Source organism: Micropterus dolomieu, linkage group LG10 (genome assembly GCF_021292245.1).
Source record: "Micropterus dolomieu isolate WLL.071019.BEF.003 ecotype Adirondacks linkage group LG10, ASM2129224v1, whole genome shotgun sequence".
NCBI classification, from domain to species: Eukaryota; Metazoa; Chordata; class Actinopteri; order Centrarchiformes; family Centrarchidae; genus Micropterus; species Micropterus dolomieu.
Window position 1 is genome coordinate 15,181,904 of NC_060159.1, and position 5,949 is coordinate 15,187,852.

Here is a 5,949-nt window from a genome sequence, read left to right on the forward strand (position 1 = left end):
TTGTGTCCCTGATTATTTTAAAACGGCTTGCGTGAACCCACTTTTAAAGAAACCTGGTTTAGATCCCTCCCTCCCACAAAATTTTAGACCAATTTCAAAACTGCCTTTTATAGCAAAGATTTTAGAAAGAATTGTGTCCAAATAGCTGCTCACTGTACTGGAAAATAACAAATTATTTAAAAAGTTTCAATCTGGTTTTAGGAAGTACCACAGCACTGAGACTGCCCTGCTTAAAGTCATCAATGACCTTTTAATGTCTGCTGATGAAGGCATGTGCTCAGTCCTGGTACTCCTGGACCTCCTGCTTTTGACACCATTGATCACAACATCATGTTAGACAGACTGAGGCACTGGGTGGGGATCTCTGGTACTGCCCTAGAGTGGTTTTCATCCTACCTGTCAAATAGGAAGTTTTGTGTGTCTGTAAACAACTATGTCTCTGCGTTCTGTCCAGTTAAATATGGTGTGCCTCAGGGGTCGGTCTTAGGACCCATTTTGTTTTCCTTGTATCTGCTTCCCCTTGGACGTATTATCCATAAACATGGCATTTCTTTTCATATTTATGCTGATGACACACAAATGTACTTGCCCGTCAGATCCACAGACCCTGGAATGCTGAGTTCACTTAACAACTGCCTTTGTGAAGTTAAAAAAAGGATGTCAAATAATTTCCTCCAGCTGAACTCAGACAAAACAGAAATCCTGGTCATCGGGTCCCAGCAGATGGCAAATCAAATACTGCCATCTGCTGGTTCCCTAGTAAATCACATTAAGCCTGTTGCAAAGAACCTTGGTGTTTGGTTTGATAGTAATTTAAATTTCGAGCTGCACACCACAAAGCTTGTTCAATCATGTTTTTATCAACTTAGAAATATAGCAAAAATTCGATTTTTTACACGCCTTCATCTCATCATGCCTGGATTATTGCAACAGCCTTTTCACCTGTTTAACCCAAAAATCTATTGATCGACTCCAGACTGTCCAGAAATCAGCTGCCAGGCTTGTAACCAGAACAAAGAAATATGACCACATTACTCCTATTTTAGCTTCATTACACTGGCTCCCAGTATGTTTTAGAATTGACTTTAAAATTCTATTGATTACTTTTAAAGCTCTTCATGGCCTCTCGCCTTGTTATATTTCTGAACTTTTAGTCCCATACACACCAGCACGTACCTTGAGATCCTCGGGCAGAGGTCTGTTGACTGTTCCAGAGTCTCGACGGAAAACTAAACGGGACAGAGCGTTTGCTGTCAGGGCCCCGAGGCTCTGGAACAGCCTGCCCGAGGAAATCAGGTCAGCTGAGTCAGTGAACTCTTTTAAGTCCCTTCTTAAAACATACTTTTATAGGAGAGCCTTTCCTGATTTTATTTGACTTTATTTTATCCCTTTTATTTTATTCTATTTTACTTATTTTATATTTATCTTAAATATTTTAGTCTTTTCAATGTTTTCTTGCTTTTATGTATTGTTTTTCTTTTGGGTATTATTGTCTTTACACTTGTTAAAGCACTTTGTAACTTGTTTTTGAGTGCTCTACAAATAAAGATTATTATTATTACTATGTTCTGTAACAACAAAGAATGTTCAGAAATCTGGATAATGTGTGTACATCCCACAGTACTCTGGTTTCTTTTAGAGTACTCCAGGAGGAATATCCAGATTCCATAAAACCGGCATCCAGGTTTCTGAAACAAGCATGTGGCACAAAACAGGGATACTCCAAAAACCAGCACACATGTAAGGAAGTAAGGGGGAGAACCATGTTTGGCATTAATATATATTGTTTTGCCATAGTGTACTCCATAGTGCCTGTGTGAAATGCTGTTTTATGTTCAGATATTCTTATATAGAAATTGAAATTGACAATAAAAACCTGTCTACTAACATATGATTGCTGATTAAAATGTATGCAAAGAAGGAATGGGGCCACTGTCCGCAGGTTTCTCTACAGTCAAGACATCACAACCTCAGGGTTTCCTACATGGCTCACCACCCACAGTGTTACTGAGCCCTCCCACTGGGCCTCATGGTGACATTCTGCATTACAGCGCATCTATGTTGCAATATGCTGGGACATCACCTCCAACCTCAAACACTACTTCCTCTTTCTCCATACGGGCCGATGAGTCACATCATGGACAGTACGTGAGATGGTCATTAAATCAAAAGTATGTATAAGCAGTACAGGCAAGGCCTCAAGAATCCATCTCTTTTCTCATACATTTAAACGATTTGAAAGCGCTGAACTGTCCACAAGACGACTTGGAGAAAAGGAGGACTAAAGGGTTTGGATTAAACCTTTTCTCTTCTCTTTCTCGCTGACAGGACTAACTAACTACACACGCACAGAGGAAATGAGGCATCTCACTCTAAGTGACAAAGTTATCCAATTCATCACAATAATGGGCTGATTCATGCATTTCAGATAGGGGGACAAAATTGGCATAAGTGACAATGGAGACACCGTCCCTAGAGTGTACACGTTGTCCAGACAGACGGATATGTGTGAGAATGGACATTAATAAGCCTATTTCATTCAGCAGATTCTCCATCCGCTATTCAGCATGCCCTTCAGGACACAGCAGGACTGCACATAAAGTTGACTGCCTTCAATTGTCCTTCGATAAAGATTTTTGCGTGTTTATCTAACAGTGTTTGTATGCGCACACCCATGGATTTATGACATTATGTTGGGAGTCTAACACACTTGGCAGAATATCTTTGAAACTGCCTGTTTGATAAACTAGCGCTGAATGCAGTTGCTCTGTGAACTTGAATATCTTTGACATCTTAAATTCTTCAGATTATACAATGACCTCTGTTATCAAAAGACAAATGTTCCACATATGTCTTCTCTGCATTTCAACATTTGAAAAACATCCACTTTCTGCCAGTTCTTTTTGTCACTCCATATCCATCACCTCTACACCTCTGGTTTGGCTGGGTCATATCTCTCTCCTTAGTACTTCTTTTGTTGTGGTCTGTTTTTTGGCAAGTGATGGTTTGGGTTTGGAGTCCTGGTTCCATCTGTTCCATCTTTTCCCAGGTTGACAATTAAATTAAGTCTTAAAGTAAAAAATGGGTGAGGCAAGTATGGCAAGAACACTCGCACACAAATGGCAGTAACACTTCATTTTATCAGGATTTAAATTCAGGAAAATGTCCTAATAATTTCTATATCATTTATTGGAATAAACTATGTAATTTGATACCAGTTATAGAGAAAATAGATACTGTTTTAAATTCGTATGCATCCTATCACTTTTAATAATAAATAAGCAATAAATTGCTAGTGTAACTTAGAAAGCCTTTTTGTCCCTGCAGAGCAGGTCAGCTTAACATGCAAAAATGTCAAATTTGTCTACAGACAACCAATCTACATGTACAGTAAAGTTTCCAAGTTTCCATGATGCATTGATGTTCATTTTGGGTTCAAACAGAACATTTAAATCAAGAAAATTTCTACTTTCCCATAATTTGGTACCAAATTACATCAGTCTCTTCATTATTAGGAAATCACAGGCCCAAATCTGGCTGTAACAAACTCTTAAGCGGTATTTGCAAGTGTTATTCATCCAGCTCTGTTCCTGTATAGATAATAATGGCTGAAGGCCTACAGGATAATGCAATTGTTCAATACGATCTCATGCTGTTACTGTCTGTAGGTCCCTGCATCAAGAAGAAATTTGCCTGTCTTGGTGATGTAATAATTTTGTCAGGGACCACAGCGGAAGACTTCGCATAGAGTTCCCGAAATGATCTGAAGGTTCCCACAATGCCATTGGATATCTGTAACAGAGAGGAACCAGTCACTGTGTAATGCCAGTATGTGCATAAAGAGGGAATGGTGAGTAAGTCAAGGAAGACCCCAGAGGAGTATATCATGTTGGTAATAATCTTACCTGAAACAAATCTAAGAACATTAATTGATTGTAGTTGGGTATTTTACTTTTCTCCATCTGGACTTAAGGAAAAGAACAAACTGCAGCAAATGAGTGTTCTTCCAAAAAAGCACACACATCTGTTTTGAGGAATATCTTATTGCATAAAGTGATAACACAGCACCTCTATCTGATCTTTAAACCTGAAGCTACTTACATGCCAGGGTACACCCTTAGACTGGCCTGAAATCAAACTTCTTTCATTGGGAACTTTTTCAGTAAAGACCTCAATGTTTGGAATAAACTGGCACTTTAAAGGGTGCTTTCACACCTGGATCGACTGGAGACGTTGTTCTGAAACAAGGGGGCGTTTCCCCTTTGGCCCAGTTCGTTTGGAAATATGTGAACACAGCAATCGCACTCTGATCCAGAACAAAACAACCGAGCCGAGATCGCCTAGAAGAGGAGGTCTCGGCTCGATTCCATACGAGCCCTGGACCGATTCAGCAGCGTATTTTGCAAATTTATTGCGTTCTGTGTTTGTGGTTAATGTATTGTATAATGTACTGCTGTCCAAGTTTGTTTGCCCTCGCGCGACACTGCTCAACGGAGCGTTCATAACCCCTCTCTTTCATTTTATCACTAACCATTTTGTAGACTTAAGTGTTCTTGTGGTGTCCAACATCTGTGAGATGTGTTTTTCTGACCAAACATCTATGAGGCATTTCAGCTTCTCGCAGCACCAAGTCAATTTTCTGTTGCTGTTGTCATGGAGATGTCCCACAATGCAAAGCGCATGAAGTAGTGACGTAATGGCGTAAGGGAAAACCCTGGCAGGGTGTTGTGTTTTGGACCGCTTTACAGCAGTGTTCGGTGTGAACACAAGTGAGTCAAATTGATTCGGAACAAAGTATCTGTTCCAGAACAAAACAAAACAGTAGGTGTGAAAGCACCCCAAGGCCCCGATCAGACAGAGAGCGGTATGCAGGTTCGAAAACGCGAGACGCACAGCAGCGCCTTTTTTTGTTGAATTTGGAAAAGACCAGTGTGCTGCGTTTTATTCTATGGTTTTATTTCATGTTGCTAGGCAACCACCAAATCAGATCACAACTCACAGGTCTGTGTCTTTTGTTGCTAAAAACATCTGCTTTAAAAAAAAATAGACAAACGGAGAGCGCTAGCTCTGGCATTGTTTGAGGGTGACTGGTGAACTAACACGCAGGAGACGGGAAACGGAGATCCGTGTGGGTACATGAGACCCTCAGAAAGAGGAGACACCGCTGGCAGTACCACCAGCTAGTCCAGTAGCTTCGTCTTAATCATGGTCGGTTCAAGACTTATTTTAGGATGACTCCGGGACAGTTTGTTGCAGGAACTGTAAACTTCCGTCACCACAACTGAGGGCCTCTCTCCATTCATTCGATTGGATGATGGAAAAAACGCAAATGATGTCGGGCGCTTTTCTGCTCAGAGTTGAATTTTGTTTTCAACACTGTGCGCTCAGAGCGCTCCTTCGAAAATGCAAGGCGCCCAGGGCACATAAATAGCGTTCAATTCAATTCAATTCAATTTTATTTATATAGCGCCAAATCACAACAACAGTTATCTCACAGCGCTTTTCATAAAAGAGCAGGTCTAGACCATACTCTGTGATGTTATTTACAGAAGCCCAACAGTTCCCACCTAGAGTAAGCACTAGGCGACAGAGGCAAGGAAAAACTTCCTTTTAAGAGGCAGAAACCTCGAGCAGAACCATGGCTCAGGGTGGGCGGCCATCTGCCTCGACCGGTTGGGGTGAGAGAGAGAGGGAGAGAGAGAGAGAGAGAGAGAGAGAGAGAGAGAGAGATGTAAGGAGAGAGAGAGGGGAGGGAGGCAGCCAACACAATATACACACAGAGGTACAGACAGTGAAGGTAATGTTGCTAAAGACTAAATGAAAAATGGTACAGATATTTATAGTAGTGTTAATGGTAACCATCGTAATGTTAATGATTATAATAACAATAATAACAATAAGACTAGCAACAATAGTCGTTGCAGTAGAGGGTGTCGAGCAGGAACACGG

General features: G+C 40.8%; 1 protein-coding gene across 1 annotated transcript in view; it reads right to left on the reverse strand.

The window, feature by feature from the left end:
* Nucleotides 1-4,928, reverse strand: part of LOC123978328 (ALK and LTK ligand 1-like) — a 43,202-nt gene extending 38,274 nt beyond the window's left edge. Inside the window, exon 1 of the mRNA XM_046061535.1 lies at nucleotides 4,532-4,928. The gene's annotated coding sequence lies outside the window, so the exon portion shown is untranslated. The remainder of the gene's footprint in view (nucleotides 1-4,531) is intronic.
* Between the last annotated feature and the right edge of the window lie 1,021 nt (nucleotides 4,929-5,949).